We start from the raw sequence: 20,745 nt of genomic DNA, 5'->3' as shown, positions 1-20,745 counted from the left end.
TTCGATGGATCGTATTAGATTTTTTATCGTGACGTCACAAATGAACAAGAATTCATCCTTGACAGTTCAGCGGTACTGTTTACAAACAAGCTTAAACAAAAATCGAAGAACACATCCCAAACAATCATCTTTACACTTTGCAACTAGGGACTTTCATTTAATAAATCTAAAGAACAAACCGTATCCAATCGTGAACAAATGTTTCAAAACTCTCTAGGCGATATGGACCGTAAATTGTCTCATCCAATTTGTCAACAGACAAACAAAAAAATCTATGTTTACAAACAGTACTGCTGAACTGTCAAAATGTGTTCATTTGATTGAGGTTAGCAGTGACGGTAAAAAACCTAATGAGACACTGTAATCTTGAGTTTATCTTTGGTATGAAGGTGATTGTTTAAGATGTGTTCTTCGATTTTTGTTTAAGCTTGTTTGTAAACAGTACGTCTGAACTGTCAAGGATGAATGCTTGTTCATTTGTGATGTCACGATAAAAAATCTAATGTGCGTTAAATATTTATGACATAAAACAGTTTCTTCGATAGGGCTGAGAAATACAAAGAAAACTGTGTTCATCGCATTTATTCGTATAAATAATAGTTTCAAGATATGTTTTCCTATTTAAACCAGAGGTAGTGTTGTTAGGATAATATGAAAATGTATGATAAATATCACGAATAGATCTCAGAATTTTTTAAACACATCATAACATAATCACCACCACAGGTATTTTTATAACCCATCATAATTTTTAAACACATCATAACATAATCACCACCACAGGTATTTTTTTATATTTATTTGTTGAGGCGGTAGACCTGTTCTGACATCAATCAATTTACCCTTTTCTATAACCTTGGGGTTAAATAGGGAACCAATACATTGTAAAGAACCAGAAATATAGCGCATTGGTATGCGTGTGCACTTTTATTTTGTCGCTTATGGTATGTCGTTTCTGTTTCGTAAGCGGACACAGAACAAAAAGAGAGAGACATTCAAAAACAAAAAATCAAAGTAAAGTATATACGGGGAATATACGAATGTTAGAGAAACACAGTGAGGATGCAAATATATGTTGAAAAAGAGGCACCAAAATCTCTCTCGCTTAATGATACGGAGTCTAGCGAATTTGATTCATCTAATCAGTCGCGAGTGCAAAAATTTTCTTGCCAATTGAGTAAAATAACCTGTGAACTATTGAATTCAGTGTAGAGTTTAGCTTGAACAGCAAAAATTAAATAAGTAACGTAATTTACACGGCATTGTGAGGCTATACGATTGTAGAATTGGAAATGTCAAAGTCGGTGTGCAAAGTGCGAAGAAAATGATGGCGAAGTAGGCACACTTTTTCGTTTTGCTAATGTGGTGAAGTAGAAAAGAAATGAACATTTGTGCAAAAGTGCCGTGAAGTGGCCGGGATAAGCTGGAGCTACGAAATGGTTGAAAAAGAGTATATTCAAAATAGCGACAATTGAAGTGTTAATGAAAATATTCGTTTCAAAGCAAAAAAATCCAATATCAGTATGTAAAAAATCTATGAAACTATGTTTATATCGTGTGGTGTAAGCGTGCGAAATAACTAGATAATAAAATTTGTGTAAACAGTAGAAATTCAGTGTTTCGTGACGTAATTGTAGCAACACGAGCTAAAAAAATCGTGAAAGTTTACAACGAAAGGAAGTATAGAGGCTGAAGTAAGTTATTCTGAAAAAATCTCGATCTATGCTTAGTGGAGAAGGATTTTGTAAGATCAAATAACTAGTAAAAGAGGTTTTCTTTGTCCTCGTTCGTTTTTGCTTAGACCATATTTCTACCGAACCCACTCCCACCGCACGACGTGTATTTTTCGACCCTCACAATTTTCCTTCTCCCAGCGAAATTGATTGAGAATACACACTAAAAGCAGCACACAGAGCAAGTTCATTCCATGGGATATTTGCTAAATTCTCTCTGTCGCTCATTTTGTTGCGTTTTTATTAAGTAGAATGTTCCAACAAAAAAGAAAATTACTCTTTGCGGGATTCCTAAGGAAACGTTTCTATGTCATGTATGTTATGCTGCTGCGATTTGCACAAATTTATTACGTGGTATACGAAACAGACAAATATATCTAAAAATTCTAGTTCCATTCCTGAACTACGCGATCTGTTTACGGATATGAATCATATCGGGTCATTCCAGCATTTGAAGCCAAAATTGCTAGATTTGCTGAATTCCCTGTAAGAAATAAACGTCTATTCGAAGTTACTTTTTGGATGTTACTACATATTTTTGCCTTTATCATATCGAAAGGCTATACAATCACTGCAAAAACCGACTTTTGAACCAAGGCCCGAAGGGTCGAATGTCATATACCATTCGACTCAGCTCGACGAACTAAGCAAATCGATAGTCCCACGACAAAAGGGCCTAACTGCATATGGGAGCCTCTCTTTGTTTACTTTCTCTTTTTATTATTACGGAGCCATTATTGCAAATTCTCTAAAGTTTCCAATATAAATCGAAAGCTTGTAGTTTAACCTTGAAAGTTTTGCGAAGAGTAAAGTGTCAAATATAAAATCAGTTCGGAAAATCGTGAAAGAAAAAGTAAACAAAGAGAAACTGTCATTTGTAGTTAGACCCTTTTGTCGTGGGACAGTCGAAATGCTGAGTGTGTGTGTGTGGACGGTTTTTCTTGTCTTTGGTTGAAGATGTCCTTTTCGCAGTTTCAGTGCAAGGTTTACCGTAGTATGCAGGTTATTCACAAAACTCACATGTAATCAGCTGATTCTCATAGGTAATCAGCGTTTTACACGGACTTCTCCCGTCTTGTCCACAAATGATGTAAGATGGAATTGCCTTATGTAGTCGCATGGCCTGCGGGGGAAGGTCATGTATACATACTTCTATGGCATCGTTCACCACGTACACAGGAATTCGACCGTAAGCAATTTTCGATTGTGTCGGAAGAGATACGAACACGAACTATAAAACAACATATGTGTCAAGCCAACAAAAAAAAAACTTGTCACACTGTCAGATGTGACGTTCGAATGACAAAACGACGTAAACGTCGTTTTTGCCAAAAAGTTATCTTTGTGACTAAAAAATAAAATTAGTAAATTAGTCACTGTGATACATTGTGCGCATGCAAATTGGAAGATTTAGTGGAGAGAATAGTCACGGCGTTCCTGTGCGACGAGTGTTGTTCACCGTCGATAGTTTTGAGCGCATACAAACCGCGACAAGGTAGTGGTCAGAATCAATGCTGGCACAGTGGTAAGTGCGGACATTAATGACATTATAGAAAGTGGTCGATTTGATTTTCCGTATGTTGATCAGGTGATCTCCAGGTGGCTTTGTGGATATCGTTATGGGGGATGAAGGTGCTTCGAACTACCATTCCTTGGGAGATTGTAAAGTTCACGCATCGTAGGCCGTTGCCGTTTGTTGCTGCGTGTAGGCTCCAGCCCGATCACAGACCTGTACATTGCATCCCGGCCTACCTGAGCATTCATGTCGCCGATGACGAGTTTTACATCCCACCGTGGATAGCTATAGTAGATTCGTTCCAGCTGCGCGTAAAATGTTTCCTTATTGTCATCGGGTCTCGTCTCATGTGGGCAGTGCACGTTGATGATACTGTAATTGAAGAAACGGCCCTTGATCTTCAATACGCACATCCTATCACTGATTGGCTGCTACCCAATCACGCGCTGTCGCATCTTGCCCAACACTACAAATCCCGTCCAACAAAGTTCCTGCAGAGTTACGACATCGAAGCCGCGGATTTGAAGCTCATCATGCAGTATTCGGTCGTATCCTGGGAAGCCAAGCGATTTGCAGTTCCATGTGCCAAGCTTCCAATCGTAGTCCTTTGTTCGTTGCGTAGGTCTTTGCCGATTATTTCGAGTCGTATTTCTTACTACATTGTGCATAACATGTGTTTTCCGGGCGACTTGTTAGTCCTGCACCAACCTCCTGTCTCGCCGGAGGGCCATCGAATCAGCACTGTTTAGAGTCCCACACTGACACAAGGACGGTAATCAGCCGCTCCTAACATGGAGAACAGACGCTGTTTCAAGCCGCCCTAACATGGGGAACAGACGCTCGGGTAGGCTCACTTTTTGTAAAGAGAGGGCAAGTCCCCCCTTCCCTGTCAGCATACGACCAAGGTCCCACCGGGGTTGGTTACCCGATCTTTCCTATGATTACTCGTACCCCAGCCGGCACCACAGGGAGGTAGGGATAGGAGTTACTGAACAAGAGACTAAGAACCACATTGGGGCCTGAACTGTGCATTGTCCAGTCGGTCAGCCTCCTCTATGCAGTATCACTTATTAAACACACTCTAGAAATCGATATTTCTCACACCTATTACCCTTAGAGTGCGTATAACCAGAGTTACAACATCTCATCCGTAATGTTTGCAAAAATTTAAAATATTCAATTCGAAATGTTGGCAGTTTCGTTAGGTTCAAATTGTATTTGACAGGTTGTTTGCTCGTTTGGACACAGCTGTCATTTCAAATGAGCAAGTTTTGTCGTTCTGGTTATAGGCTCTTTAATTATCGTGTAGTTTCAGAACGGGTGTTTGCATGCAGCTAAAAGTATATTGTACCGTAAGACCTCTCAATTGAATCTATGTTAGTAAAAATCGATTCAGCAAAGCCTCGAGAAAATTTAATGATATTATTTGTCAAATACTCCTATTTACACACACACACACACACACACACACACACACACACACACACACACACACACACATATATATATATATATATATATATATATATATATATATATATATATATATATATATATATATATATATATATATATATATATATATATATATATATATATATATATATATATATATATATTTATATATATTTTAATGGATTAAGAGTCGGTTTTCATACTGATTGCTTAATCTTTTTATATGAGAAAGGCAAGAATTCCTAAAGGTTGACCCGCATTTAGTCGACCCGATTTCGACTTTTTCTGCTTCGGCCAGGGTTCAGCTGAAGCAGAAAATAAGCGGGTGGTAATATTACTGACATAACTGGAGCACGTGAATACGAATAAAACAGACATGCTATTTTAGTCCTCCGAATGTCGATAATTTTTCGTATTAGTTGATTGACAGTATGAATGTTGTCACTTTTACTGCTTTTCCTTCATTTGAGTGAATTCTATATTGATTTTATTATAATAGAAATACATTCATGTCGAATCTTATCCAAAAAAATTGGAATAATTGCATTTTTCATGGTACTGTAAGTTAAATGAAGGCGGCGGCCGACGAATAGCATGGAAAAAATAAATTAAACTAAAATTTATAGTGCAATATCACATTTTACTCGTAGTTTTATGTTTCCAGGGGTACCTTGTGAGAAATGTCAAAACATATTTGGTAAATTGCTGTGTTTGAAACATAAATCATAAATTAAAAATAAGAGGATAAAATAATATCTTAAAATCTGTTCGGTTTATGCTGTTTGAGTTTGTAAGAAATCATAAACTCATAAGCATATAAAAAAGCATTTTATGAGATTTATAATAACGAATTGTACTCTTAAGTTTACGTTTCGTCTTCGACTCATCAGTGCGTCAGCAGATTATGCTGACGCGAACCCCCGGATCAACATAATCCGCTGAGCAGACGTAAAGTTAATGCTATTTGCAAGACACTTTTTTATTACACATGAAGTGTAACGTCTAAACTGACGTCTCGAACGAAACAAGTTTCGGCTTACTTGCCGTACAGATGGTGGTAATTTGAAGGGGAAAAAGCTTGCTTTTAACCCCAAATTTATGCTAGGTGCACATAACCATTTTCTTAAGTTTACGTTTCGTCTTCGACTCATCAGTGCGTCAGCAGATTATGCTGATGCGAACCCCCGTCAATTCAAAGTTGTATTGTATTGTTATAAATAGTCTAATTTTTACTACTCGTATTGTCTATGGGAGCTACCATGTTTCTAGGTATTAGAGGTTTTGAGAAATTACATAGATGTATAACAGTTCGGCTGAAAAGTTCGTATCGTTTAATAGAAACACACATTTTTTTGCCAAAATTCGTTTTTATTATTCAACATAATTGCCATCAAAGGCGATACAGCGATTATAGCGATCTTCCAACTTTTCGATACCATTTTTGTAGTACGATTGGTCCTTTGCCTCAAAATAGGCCTCAGTTTCAGCGATTACCTCTTCATTGCTTCTAAATTTTTTACTAGCGAGCATTCTCTTGAGGTCTGAGAACAGGAAAAAGTCACTGGGGGCCAAATCTGGAGAATACGGTGGATGAGGGAGCAATTCGAAGCCCAATTCATTCAATTTCAGCATGGTTTTTCGTTGTTGTTTTTGATCGATTGTGAGCTCACGCGGCACCCATTTTGCACAAAGCTTTCTCATATCCAAATATTCGTGAATAATATGTCCAACACGTTCCTTTGATATCTTTAGGGTGTCAGCTATCTCGATCAACTTCACTTTACGGTAATTGAAAATCATTTTGTGGATTTTTTCACGTTTTCATCGGTAACAGCCTCTTTTGGACGTCCATTGCGTTCATCGTCTTCGGTGCTCATATGACCAGTACGAAATTTTGCAAACCACTTACGAATTGTTGCTTCGCCCTGTGCAGAGTCTGGATAACACTCATCAAACCATTTTTTGGTATCGGCGGCACTTTTTTTCATCAAGAAGTAGTGTTTCATCAACACACGAAATTCCTTTTTTTCCATTTTTTTCACAATAACAAAAGTAGCTTCACTCAAAATGCAATATCTCACAAACTAATAATCAGACAGCTGTCAAATTTATACACGTATCTTTTGAAGGTTGGTACTAACTGAAAATGGTATGGATTTAATTCTAGTGGCGCCCTCTCATAGAAACGATACGAACTTTTCAGCCCATCTGTTAGATGATCAGTCGATCACAACAAGTATCACACTCAGCATTCGCATCTCTCTTAACCAACATGCACAAATATGTCTCTCTCATATTAGTTATTTAAAAATACTCATGGTTTATAACCATCCATAGTTAGTGTCTGTATTATTAGCGAGCAACGCGAGTCGTACGCGGTAATCTAGATGCACCTACAAATAAAAACATCTGTAGTACTCAGAGAGCTAATAGGTCAGTTTGTGTTCGCTTCTAATCCGACACATCCATGTCAAAAATTGCTTACGGTCAACAAGAAACAAAGACAAAACAGTGTAGTGAACAATAGAGTATACGAAATTAGCAAATAAGATTCAATGAAACTTGGCTTACAAGACTAATTTCAATTTGTATCAATTTTAAACGCTGCAAAGTTAGCAGCAGCAAACGAAATTGAAATCTTATTCAAAGAATGCATCTAGACGTTAATGATAAAAAAGAGATTCAATTCAACAAGGCGTGTAGTTCTGTGAGCATTATGTTTAAACGTGAAAGAGATGCATTGCATTCGCTTCAGTCACAAAGATGTGCACACCGTTGGGTGTGGCAATTTTTTTTTTCATAAATACGTTTATTTCATAGGCAATATACATAAGTTTTTCTTCGCCGTGGCATCTACAATACATAGTACTTTAAACCTAATACATTTCGAATATCCTATTAGTATGATGGTATTCATTAGTTAATCTAAAGACTGTTTTTATCAAGCGAGTTGCTATTATAAATTACATTAAATGAAATACATTTATTTTGTACATGATCTTATAACTATTTCAGGTTTGTTTGTATCAGTTCATCACTTTTATTTAATATAAGATAGCTGGCTATTGGTTGAACTCATGGAAGAGAAAACAATCTAACATAAAATAAAATTTAAATTGGAACTCCAATGGACTTAATGAAATAATAAAGAAGTTTCATGTAAGGAACGTCACGACAAGCAAGAATGTCGCGAACTGGGACATTGGATAGTCTACCTTGGGTACGCAAGGAATTTATTAGTTGAGATCTGGCATCACGATACTCCACGCATGTTCAAACAACATGGTCAATATCGCGGTAACCTTCGCCACAAGCACAATGATTAGTCTCGGAAAGTCCAATTCGAAGGAGATGTGCATCTAACGTGTAGTGATTGGACATGAGTCTGGACATCACACGAATGAAATCTCTACTCACATCCAATCCCCTGAACCATGCCTTTGTCGATATTTTAGGATTAATTGAGTGCATCCACCGACCCAGATCATCTTTATCCCAAGAAGCTTGCCAGCTGGCAAGTGTTCTTTGGCGAGACGCGCTATAGAATTCATTGAAAGCAATTGGTCTCTCATAAATTTCACCCTCAATAGCACCACGTTTGGCTAAAATATCGGCTCTTTCATTGCCTGGAATGGAGCAATGAGCCGGGACCCAAACTATTGTGATTTGATAATTATTATTCAATATGACGTTCAGGCACTGTTTTATTTTGCCCAAGAAAAAAGGTTCATTTTTGCCAGCAGACTTTGAGCGAATGGCTTCAATTGCACTCAGACTATCTGTGAAAAGAAAATAATGGTTTGGAGATAATGTGACGATTATACTCAAACTATAATGAACTGCTGCTAACTCTGCTATATAAACAGATGCAGGTTCTTGAAGCCTAAAGGAGACCGAAACATTATTGTTGAACATACCAAACCCTGTTGCTTCTTCAATTCGCGATCCGTCCGTGTAAAACATTTTCTCAGAGTCGATATGCCTGAACTTACTTGTAAATATTTTTGGGATTTCCAACGAGCGTAGGTGTTCCGGAATTCCACGCACTTCGCGCTGCATGGATGTGTCGAAAAATAAAGTTGAGTCAGGGACATTTAGGAGGCTGACACGGATAGGAATATATCTTGAAGGGTTGATTTCCTGTGACATATGGTTAAAATATACAGTCATGAATCTTGTTTGAGATTGAAGCTCAACTAGCCTTTCGAAGTTATTAATAACTAGGGGATTCAGTACCTCGCATATTATTAGCAGTCGCGACGAAAGCTCCCAAAAACGATCCTTCAATGGAAGAACTCCCGCCAGAACTTCAAGACTCATTGTATGTGTCGAATGCATGCAGCCTAAAGCAATTCGCAAACACAATATTGAATTCGCTCTAATTTGATAATATGAGAGTTTGCAGCGGAACGAAAGCAAACGCATCCATATTCCATCACTGAAAGTATCGTTGTCTGATACAATTTTATTAGATCTTCCGGATGAGCACCCCACCAAGATCCGGTTATTGTTCGAAGAAAATTTACTCTTTGTTGGCATTTTGTTATCAGAAACCTAATGTGTCCTCCCCACGTGCATTTGGAATCAAACCACACCCCGAGGTATTTGAAAGTCAAAACCTGTTGGATCATTCTTCCCATCATATGAAGCTGAAGCTGCGCGGGATCATGCTTTCTTGAAAAGACGACCAGCTCTGTTTTCTCCGCAGAGAATTCGATACCCAGATGGACAGCCCAAACGGACAAGTTATCTAAGGTATCTTGCAATGGTTTTTGCAGATAAATAGCTTTGGGTCCAGTAACTGAAACTACGCCATCATCTGCCAATTGTCTTAGTGTACATGGGGATACTAGACAGCTGTCAATGTCATTCACGTAAAAATTATAGAGGAGCGGACTGAGGCAAGAGCCTTGCGGCAGACCCATGTAGCTAATTCTGAATGTTACCAAATCGCCATGTGAAAAATGCATGCGTTTCTCTGACAAAAGGTTGTGCAAATAATTATTTATAACCGCTGGGAGTCCATGTTGGTGAAGCTTGTCTGAAAGAACATCAATGGAAACTGAATCAAATGCTCCTTTAATGTCTAAAAATACAGATGCCATTTGTTGCTTTTGAGCGAAGGCAATTTGGATGTCAGACGAAAGTAATGCAAGGCAATCATTCGTCCCTTTATTTCTACGGAAGCCAAACTGAGTATCTGACAACAAACCGTTCGTCTCGACCCAAGTGTCGAGACGTCGTAGAATAATTTTTTCGAACAATTTTCTGATGCAGGACAACATCGCGATGGGTCTATATGAGTTGTGATTGGAAGCTGGTTTCCCCGGCTTTTGAATGGCGATAACTTTCACTTGCCTCCAGTCAGGTGGAACAATATTTTGCTCAAGAAGCTTGTTGAACAATTCCAACAAACGTCTTTTTGCGAGGTCGGGCAGATTCTTCACCAAGTTGAATTTAATTCTGTCCAACCCAGGAGCGTTATTGTTACAAGACATGAGTGCTATGGAAAATTCCATCATTGAAAAGGGGCTATCAATGGAACCATTATTTGACAAAGATTCCCTAATAATGCTATGCGTAGGAACAGAATCTGGACAAACTTTCCTCGCAAAATCAAATATCCATCGGTTCGAGTATTCCTCACTCTCATTTCCTACGTTACGATTCCTCATTCGTCTGGCCGTATTCCAAAGAGTGCTCATTGAGGTTTCTCTTGACAAACCTTCGACAAAATGTCTCCAATAGCTACATTTCTTGGCCCGAAGTATGCTCTTGTACTTGGTTTCTAAAGTCAAGAATTTTTCAAAATTCTGAGGAGTTCCTCCTCCTCGTTTTAAAAACGTCTTGAAGGCATTTTGTTTCGCGTGCTTAGCATCTGAGCACTCTTTGTCCCACCATGGGTTTGGAGGCCTTCTGTTAGACGATGGACCAAGAAATCGTTTGGTTTGGGCTTGTTCTGCGGCCTCCAGAATCGCACAAACGAGGAAGTCATATTCTTCAAGTGGGGGGAGCTCTTCCGTTGAAGTTAAGGCACTTGAAATATTACTTTGGTATTTAATCCAGTCAATATTTTTTGTCAAATCATATGGAATATTAACTGAATTAGCAATGCCTTTGTTACTGCTAATTGAGATGATGATTGGTAAATGATCGCTACCGTGTAAATCAGGAAATACTTTCCAGGTGCAATCTAGTCGAATTGAAGTCGAGCAAAGAGATAAATCTAATGCACTTGGACGTGCAGGAGGTCTTGGGATCCGTCTCATGCTACCCATATTTAGTACCGTCATGCTAAAATTGTCGCAAATATTATATATTAGAGATGATCTGCTATCATTGTAAACGGAACCCCACATCATTCCGTGCGAATTGAAATCTCCTAAAATCAAACGTGGAGCAGGAAGGGCTTCGACAATTTCATTAAGCTGTCGTTGTCCAACTTGAGCTCTTGGAGGAATATATACTGAAGCAATGCAAATGTCCTTTCCTTTAATGTTTATTTGACAAGCAACAACTTCTATACTAGAAGTCGAAGGAATATTTAATCTATAAAAGGAATAACATTTCTTAATTCCTAAAAGCACTCCACCATACGGAGAGTCTCTATCGAGACGTATAATGTTAAAGTCATTAAAATTTAAGGCTATGTTTGATGTAAGCCATGTTTCGCACAAAGTAAATACATCACATTTTTGACTATGCAACAAAACTTAAAGTGAATCAAGTTTTGGCATGATGCTTCGACAATTCCACTGCAGAACAGTGATTGAATCATTTGCGGCGGATGATAAATTATCCATCAAATGCTACGAAACCTGAAAGAACTAGCCATTGAGCTGATAACTGGTTCAAAAAAGTTCTAGCTATTGGAAGGAATGCTGTTATGATGGTCTTTAGAGGTTCAGAAATATTGAATGCAGCGAAAATCCATTCTACAATTTCCGAAAATTTCAGTAATCCTGTTGGTGAATGTGAAATAGAGCCCACTGGATTATTGTCTTTTCTTGAGCTAGTTTCTGGATTGGTTTATGAATTTGACAAACCAGGAGGCACAGTTTTTGGTTTTAAATTTGGCTTTTTAGCTTTAACACGGGGATCTTTTTTTGAAGATGTAATTTTAGGTGTCTTTTTAGGTATTTTGTGGTTTGTTAATCTCCTCTTAACAGACCCTTGAGGAGTGACAAACGAGGTATCTTCACTATTTCCGTCGGAGTCAGATTCCTCTGGCTCCATAAGATTTGAAAAACCGTTTTCGGTTTCCAAGGGGGAGACATGTATGACCGTTTTAAGCATTTCTGCATATGTGCGCTTAGACCGTGCTTTTAAAGAAAGCTTCATTTTGTCTTTACGCAACTTAAATGCAGCGCATACTGAAAGATCATCATGAGGTCTCTCCCCACAATAAACACATTTTTCAACATCTTTAACGCAAAGATTATCCTTATGAGGCCCTTGACATTTGATACATTTGGACTTATTACTACAGTAAGTAGCTGTATGCCCGAATTTTTTACAGTTCGTGCAATTCATAACATGCGGTACGAAAAGCCGAACAGGAAGACGAATTTTATCGATATAGACATGGCTAGGCAACGCAGATCCGGCAAATGTTACACGAAACGAATCTGAGGGACAATACGACTTTTTTCCATCGACAATAGATGCTGAGTACAATTGCTTGCACTCGAGTATCTTAACTCCCTCAAGCATTGAGTTTTTAAAACGACCAACTCCATTTTTAAGTAAATCATCGGCCGTCAGACTTGCTTCAGTCACAACACCGTCAATTTCCACCTCCTTCGATGGAATGTAAACTCGATATTCAACAGAAAATAATTTACAGGTTACAATTTCGTTCGCCTGTTTCAAGTCATTGGCAACAACTCGAATTTTATCTCTATTAACTTTACATATTTCTTTAACTTCAGAGAAATGTGATGTCAAATCCTTGGTAATTTGCATCAAATTTAAAATCTTTTCTTTTTTTCGAAGATAGACTATCCATGGCCCAGTGGTACCCTGTGGATAATGTTTAGCCCTCGGAGTATTTAAACTCTTACTAGTATCCGGAATCGGATTCGGATGATCTTCCATGAGATCATCCATTACATTAAATTTTTTTGTAAATTAATAATACCAAAATAAAAACTTATGTTTAGTAAAATTTCAGATATAAGAAATAAAAAATAAATTAAATTAAATCTACCTTGTAGCTGATGTCTCTGTTCCTTTATCGTGAAGAACGACGTGAAGCTCTTCCAACGATTTCCAATTGGCAGTCTTCTGCTGTTTCCAATTGGCAGTCTTCTGTCGTTTACTGCTATCTCAGTTGCTCTGCCGTCGTTGTGAACACCACTGCACTTGCTGTGCTGCCTGTACCTGACCCCAGGTACAGTGCTTTTGCTCTTGGTGGCGATCAAATGCGATGCTTGCAGTGTAGCACCTCGCGATATATGCCGTCTCTTTTGATCCTACGCAGCGTACAAATTCTGGTACCTGGTAGATCAGCACTGGGTTGCTTTAGCACCTTTGTGCCTTTGCACCCCTTCGTCTTCGCACCTTTATGCGATGGCACCTCTGTGAATCGTCACTTCTATGCTCTCGCACCTCTGTGTTTCTACACCTCTGTGCGTATGAACGGGATGGCCTTCGTTGCTAGCTTTCCAGTCGGGAAACGCCCCGAATATTGCGTTTGCTATGGGCAGTTTAACTACCTGAAGCTTAGAATTGTCTCGGTAGCAGCCGTTAACTCACGAGCCAGTACAATCGAAACACAACCTCTTCGCTTGAATGGTTTTTACTGATTAATGAGGGTTGGCAATGTTGAATATAAAATACCTGTGTACGTGAGGACGATGCCACGTGTACATGACCTTCCCCCGCAGGACCGTGATTATTTCGTTCGAGAAAATGTGTCGCAGTATGGAGAAATTCTTTCAATCGAAAGGGAAGTATGGCGGAATTTTTTTCTCCGGTATCCCGAATGGCGTCATGTTACGTCACGCCATGTTATGTATGTTACGTATGTTACTGCATAAGGCAATTCCATCTTATGTTATGGGCGGAATCCTTGTAAAACGCTGGCGGCATCCTTGTAAAACGCTGGTTACCTATGAGCATCAGCTGATTACATGTCAGTTTTGTCAACAAGCTGCTCATTACGGTCAACCCTACACTAAAACTGCGGAAAGGATATTTTCAATTCAAAGACAAGATCAACTATTAACCGTAATCAACATAGAAAGCAATAACAAAACGGATACTACCCACAACTCCGACGACCATGGAGCAATGCATGATATGATGAGCCACGAAAGAAATAAACGGAATTGGTTTGTTTGGCCGTCTACTGATAATGACTACCGATTGGAATAGTTTGCTTCGCCCCTTTAAATGATGGTATAACATTTTTATCACAGTTTATCTTTTTATTCTGGAACCAGAGGTCGAATCTAGATTAAATTAAAAAGTTTTGTATAGGATCATAAGACCATTAGTTTGAGTCTAGGTTTGTAGACTTTTCATTTGAATCTAAGTTTGTGAAAATCAGTCCCACCATTTCTGAGAAAAGTTAGTGCAAAAAAACGTTACATACACACGTACGCACATACACACAGACATTTTGCGTACTCGACGAACTGACCCGAATGGTATATGCCACTTGGCCTAGTAACTACTTTCGAAATCGAAGGACTTTCATGTCGGTTTCTTAAGAACTTCAGATGATGAGTACTTGTCACTATCTTTTTAACACTCCCTTCCAGAATGTATGGAACCATCAACGACAGCTGTTCCTGAAACTTTTTCGGATAGTTACGATTCTTGGGCACTTGCTCGAAGAATTGTGATGATTTAATCGATCAAATTGGCAGTTGAGAGTTTTGCTCCGTAAAAGTCTTCTGAAAAGGATGGAGTTTTCCCAGTCATCTAAATCATCTCCAAAGGATGGCCCGAATGGTGACGACAGGAGCATTCACGACGGCTGCCGAATGGTGGCTGCGTCTTCTAAGTTGCGGATGATGTGATATATCTTGACATTATCAGCAAACGATAAGCGAGGACCTTCCAAGGCAAAATTGACATCATTGAAGTAAAGTAAAAATAATAACGACTGCAACCAACGAAGAATGTTCGAACTGAATCCAAGTCTGTCCAACTTAGCAACCGTGATGTCGTGGTTGATTATATCGAAAGCGGAGGAAAGTTCTGTATAGATAAGGTCTGTTTGTAAACCGTAAGACATTGCATCAAACATATAATACAAAAACGATAGTAAGTTTGTGGTTGTTGAGCGGTTAGGCATGAATCCGTGTTGAGATTATCGACGATATATTGCTTGCAGTGATTGAAAATTGGTGTCAGTATAACCTTTTCGAACAGCCTTGGGTTAGTGCTGAGGGAAGTGATTCCGCGGTAGTTGTTTATATCCTTTTTATCGCCTTTCTTGTGGACTGTGAACATAAAGGAAGCTTTCCATAAATTAAGGAAAATTTCTGTAGCGAGAGACATTCGAAATAATTTGCAGAGGGGAGCGATTACTCCACGCGAGCACTTTTTAAAGAATAACTGCCGGTATTCCATCAGGGCCTGGAGAATTTGAGGCTTTCATTCCTACAATTGCCGTCCGTATTGAGTCTTCGTCAATATTGATGCAGTTCAATGAGTTATTAGACAGGGGAACATTACGTGCTATGGCAGCAATTTGCTGCTGAGTCAGGAAAAAACCCTAGAAAACTTTTCCGCAAGCATCTGGCAGATTTCCTGTGTGCACGAACCAGTACGATCTCCAAAGTTCATTGACGAGGGTAAACCGAATTCTTTCCTCTGCTCATTCACATGTTTCCAGAAATACCTTGGATTTGATTTCAGTTTTCGTTGTACGCCTAGCTTTGTTGAAATCGGTTCAGCCATCATGAGTACATTGAGCGGAGAGAGAAAGTGCGTTTAGTTGGTAACGTCACTTATACCATTATATCTCCGAAGCCAAATCACAGCTATTTGATCTTCGAACTTGATCAATGACCCAACAGAATTTTAATTTGGTAAAATCGAATTTGGCCATCGTCGGGAAAATTGAGCGCGAAAAAACAACTCGTTTGGTTGGTAACGTCACTTATACCATTATTTCTCCGGAACCAAATGTCACAGCCATTTAATCATCGAACTTAATCAATGGCCCAATAGGAGCTTTTAAGTGAGCCTAAGATTGCTGAAATCGGTTCAGCCATCTTCGAAAAAATAGTGCGCGAAAAAAATTACCTTTTCTATGAGGAGTTGAAATCGGTCGACTGCATACAACAAAAAATCATGAAAATTAATTGCGTCTTAATAGATGCCCATAAAAGGAGCGTCTCAATTAACCTAAATTTACATCCAAAAGTATGTAAACGCTAAACATTTACAGCTTATTGAACTGATTTTAGTAGCGAAATAGACTCATAGCTTAACATTGCGACGTTTCAAGTGAAGCATAGCCAACGTGTTTGCTGTGAGCTATACAGAAAGAAATAATAAAATTCACACGACATATAAAACCAATAATAACATGGACTAGGCGTCAGTTGAATCGAAGTATGATTGCAAATCATCATCGATACAAAACTAAATTGGATTGCACTGATTTATTTTAATAAATAGAGCCCCATCTTTCAATTAACGCGTAGCATTGCATTAAAATTACATTGAAACGTACAGAATTGTAAAGTAACTTTATGTTTAATTTCCTGCTTCAAATATGAGCATGAAAATAGATGTAAATTTACAAAATATTTTTATCTGTGTACCACAAGGGTAAAAATAAATGTTTGGGGGTTTTGTTGCGTAGAGCATTCACGCATAATTTAAAGGAAACGAAAATGCATGAAATTTACAAATAAAACGTTTTTAACTAATAAAGGAAATTGGGCAAATTAAGGTGAAATTCAATATTTAGATTTCAACTTCAAGAATTGTGTGATCTAAACGTGAACCTGTTGAACTCAAATATGAATCTCTCGACCGTTGTAGCCTGTAGCGATTCCTAATCCCAAACAACGCGTCTGAAATGTCGAAACAAAAAGTAATATTTATTTATTTTAGGGCTCCATTCATTACGTCATCATTACTTCAATGCAAACTACAAGAGTGATTTTGTGAAAGATGGTAAAGAATAGTCGCGAAATTTCAATGATGTTGCGAAAGAGCTTCCAACTAAAAACAAAGAATAATAGAAAAAACCCTTCTTGATCCACCTAGTGGTGTGATAATGCCTTTCTCTTCTTTCATAACAGTCTCATGAAAATATGTTTCATACATTTATTAAATAATTTTAGACGCCAATTGATTCAGATTGATTCGAGTAGTTCACAAAAGCATGCTTCAGTGTTTATGTCACACAGTCAGCATTATTTTTCCAAACTAGTGCTTGACATTTGCGTTGCCTATTTGTATGAGAACAGTGATGCTAATCTAAAATAATCCACCTAGTGGTGTGATAATGCCTTTCTCTTCTTTCATAACAGTCTCATGAAAATATGTTTCATACTTTTATTAAATAATTTTGGATACTAATTTTGACACCAATTGATTCAGATTGATTCGAGTAGTTCACAAAAGCATGCTTCAGTGTTTATGACACACAGTCAGCATCATTTTTCCAAACTAGTGCTTGACATTTGCGTTGCCTATTTGTATGAGAACAGTGATGCTAATCTAAAAAAGCCTTCTTAGTCCACTTAGTGAAATTTTCATATATCTTGAAAAATCACCATAGGGGGGAGTACATGAAATTTTCGAAATCGAAAAAAAATTTTTGATGCCAAAAGGCTTAGAATTGCATGAAACGTCGAGATTTAGTGTCATCTCGAAAAAAAATTTTTTTGAAAAAATCGACTTTTTGGGACTTAGAAAAAATATGAAAATTTTTCTAAGTCCCAGAAAGTTGATTTTTTCAAAAAAATTTTTTTTCGAGATGACACTAAATTTCGATGTTTTATGCAGTTTTAAGAGTTTTGGCATCAAAAAAAATTTTCGATTTTGGAAATTTCATGTACTCCCCCCTATGGTGCTTTTTCAAGATCGAAAATTGCCAAACCTTTACCACCGGGCAGCACCCCTTAAGCATGTCCGATTTAGGTCAAATTTTGCATGAAGACTTTTTTCGAGGTGCTTAAACTTTTGAGCACTAGAACTTTACGAAAATAGAGTTGATCCCAAAATTTTGGCACCCTTATATATATAAGAGCGGTAAAAATCAACGTGTTTTGTCGGTTACGTCACTTATACCATCATATATCTGGAACCAAAAGTCACAACCATTTGATCTTCGAACTTGATCAACGGCCCGACAGTAGCTTTCAAACGAGCCCAAGTTTGTTAAAATCGGATCAGCCATCTCTGATAAAATTGAGCGCGTTCAAATACAACGCTTTTTGTCGGTTACGTCACTTATACGATCATATCTCCGGAACCAAAACTCACAACCATTTGATCTTCGAACTTGATCAATAGCCCGACAGTAGCTTTCAAACGAGCCCAAGTTTGTTAAAATCGGTTCAGCCATCTCTGAGAAAATTGAGCGCGTTCAAATAGCACGATTTTTGTCGGTTACGTCACTTATACCATCATATCTCCGGAACCAAAAGTCTCAGCCATTTGATCTTCGAACTTGATCAATGGCCCGACAGTAGCTTTCAAACGAGCCCAAGTTTGTTCAAATCGGTTCAGCCATCTCTGAGAAAATTGAGCGCGTTCAAATACAACGCTTTTTGTCGGTTACGTCACTTATAGAATCATATCTCCTGAACCAAAAATCACAGCCATTTGATCTTCGAACTTGATCAATGGCCCGACAGTAGCTTTCAAACGAGCCCAAGTTTGTTCAAATCGGTTCAGCCATCTCTGAGAAAATTGAGCGCGTTCAAATATCTTCGAAAAGTGCACACACATACACACACACACACATACACACACACACACATACACACACACACACACACACACACACAGACATTTTCCGATCTCGACGAACTGAGTCGAATGGTATATAACACTATGGGTCTCCGAGGCTCCGTTCGAAAGTCGGTTTTTCCAGCAATTCTAATACCTTTCTATAGAGAAAGGCAAAAAGCCTTCTTAGTCCACTTAGTGAAATTTTCATATATCTTGAAAAATCACCATAGGGGGGAGTACATGAAATTTTCGAAATCGAAAAAAAATTTTTGATGCCAAAAGGCTTAGAATTGCATGAAACGTCGAGATTTAGTGTCATCTCGAAAAAAAATTTTTTTGAAAAAATCGACTTTTTGGGACTTAGAAAAAATATGAAAATTTTTCTAAGTCCCAGAAAGTTGATTTTTTCAAAAAAATTTTTTTTCGAGATGACACTAAATTTCGATGTTTTATGCAGTTTTAAGAGTTTTGGCATCAAAAAAAATTTTCGATTTTGGAAATTTCATGTACTCCCCCCTATGGTGCTTTTTCAAGATCGAAAATTGCCAAACCTTTACCACCGGGCAGCACCCCTTAAGCATGTCCGATTTAGGTCAAATTTTGCATGAAGACTTTTTTCGAGGTGCTTAAACTTTTGAGCACTAGAACTTTACGAAAATAGAGTTGATCCCAAAATTTTGGCACCCTTATATATATAAGAGCGGTAAAAATCAACGTGTTTTGTCGGTTACGTCACTTATACCATCATATATCTGGAACCAAAAGTCACAACCATTTGATCTTCGAACTTGATCAACGGCCCGACAGTAGCTTTCAAACGAGCCCAAGTTTGTTAAAATCGGATCAGCCATCTCTGATAAAATTGAGCGCGTTCAAATACAACGCTTTTTGTCGGTTACGTCACTTATACGATCATATCTCCGGAACCAAAACTCACAACCATTTGATCTTCGAACTTGATCAATAGCCCGACAGTAGCTTTCAAACGAGCCCAAGTTTGTTAAAATCGGTTCAGCCATCTCTGAGAAAATTGAGCGCGTTCAAATAGCACGATTTTTGTCGGTTACGTCACTTATACCATCATATCTCCGGAACCAAAAGTCTCAGCCATTTGATCTTCGAACTTGATCAATGGCCCGACAGTAGCTTTCAAACGAGCCCAAGTTTGTTCAAATCGGTTCAGCCATCTCTGAGAAAATTGAGCGCGTTCAAATACAACGCTTTTTGTCGGTTACGTCACTTATAGAATCATATCTCCTGAACCAAAAATCACAGCCATTTGATCTTCGAACTTGATCAATGGCCCGACAGTAGCTTTCAAACGAGCCCAAGTTTGTTCAAATCGGTTCAGCCATCTCTGAGAAAATTGAGCGCGTTCAAATATCTTCGAAAAGTGCACACACATACACACACACACACATACACACACACACACATACACACACACACACACACACACACAGACATTTTCCGATCTCGACGAACTGAGTCGAATGGTATATAACACTATGGGTCTCCGAGGCTCCGTTCGAAAGTCGGTTTTTCCAGCAATTCTAATACCTTTCTATAGAGAAAGGCAAAAAGCCTTCTTAGTCCACTTAGTGAAATTTTCATATATCTTGAAAAATCACCATAGGGGGGAGTACATGAAATTTTCGAAATCGAAAAAAAATTTTTGATGCCAAAAGGCTTAGAATTGCATGAAACGTCGAGATTTAGTGTCATCTCGAAAAAAAATTTTTTTGAAAAAATCGACTTTTTGGGACTTAGAAAAAATATGAAAATTTTTCTAAGTCCCAGAAAGTTGATTTTTTCAAAAAAATTTTTTTTCGAGATGACACTAAATTTCGATGTTTTATGCAGTTTTAAGAGTTTTGGCATCAAAAAAAATTTTCGATTTTGGAAATTTCATGTACTCCCCCCTATGGTGCTTTTTCAAGATCGAAAATTGCCAAACCTTTACCACCGGGCAGCACCCCTTAAGCATGTCCGATTTAGGTCAAATTTTGCATGAAGACTTTTTTCGAGGTGCTTAAACTTTTGAGCACTAGAACTTTACGAAAATAGAGTTGATCCCAAAATTTTGGCACCCTTATATATATAAGAGCG

At 38.1% G+C, this 20,745-nt stretch overlaps 1 protein-coding gene across 1 annotated transcript in view; it reads left to right on the top strand.

Annotated features, from left to right (window-relative positions):
* The first annotated feature begins 1,059 nt into the window (after nt 1–1,059).
* LOC131437398 (homeotic protein female sterile-like) overlaps nt 1,060–20,745 on the top strand; it is a 145,053-nt gene continuing 125,367 nt past the window's right edge. The window contains exon 1 of the mRNA XM_058606708.1: nt 1,060–1,694. The gene's annotated coding sequence lies outside the window, so the exon portion shown is untranslated. The remainder of the gene's footprint in view (nt 1,695–20,745) is intronic.

Source organism: Malaya genurostris, chromosome 3, assembly GCF_030247185.1.
Source record: "Malaya genurostris strain Urasoe2022 chromosome 3, Malgen_1.1, whole genome shotgun sequence".
Taxonomy (NCBI): domain Eukaryota; kingdom Metazoa; phylum Arthropoda; class Insecta; order Diptera; family Culicidae; genus Malaya; species Malaya genurostris.
Note: the sequence above shows the minus strand (reverse complement) of the source record. Positions and strands in the feature narration are given on the sequence as shown.